Here is a 316-nt window from a genome sequence, read left to right as displayed (position 1 = left end):
AGTTACCAGCAGACTACCTCCAATAATAGATGTCATATCGGAAATTAGGCATGCGCTTTATGCCGACGACATCACCATCTAGGCCACTAGTGGCATAGATGGTGAACTACAGGAAGCACTGCAAGCCGCAGCGGATGTCACTCAGCAATATGCACGAGCAGGAGGACTTGGGTGCGCAGCCAAAAAATCAGAACTGCTTATAGTTGAAAAATTCCAGAGGAAACATCACCTATAAACCCCCTGACATCACGGTGACTGTCGAGGTTGAATCTGTAAGTAAGGTAAACAAATTAAGGTTACTGGGACTCCACATCCA

The sequence above is a fragment of the Dermacentor variabilis genome, chromosome 3 (genome assembly GCF_050947875.1).
Source record: "Dermacentor variabilis isolate Ectoservices chromosome 3, ASM5094787v1, whole genome shotgun sequence".
NCBI lineage: Eukaryota > Metazoa > Arthropoda > Arachnida > Ixodida > Ixodidae > Dermacentor > Dermacentor variabilis.
The sequence above is the reverse complement of the archived record's forward strand: the minus strand, read 5'-3'. Positions refer to the sequence as shown.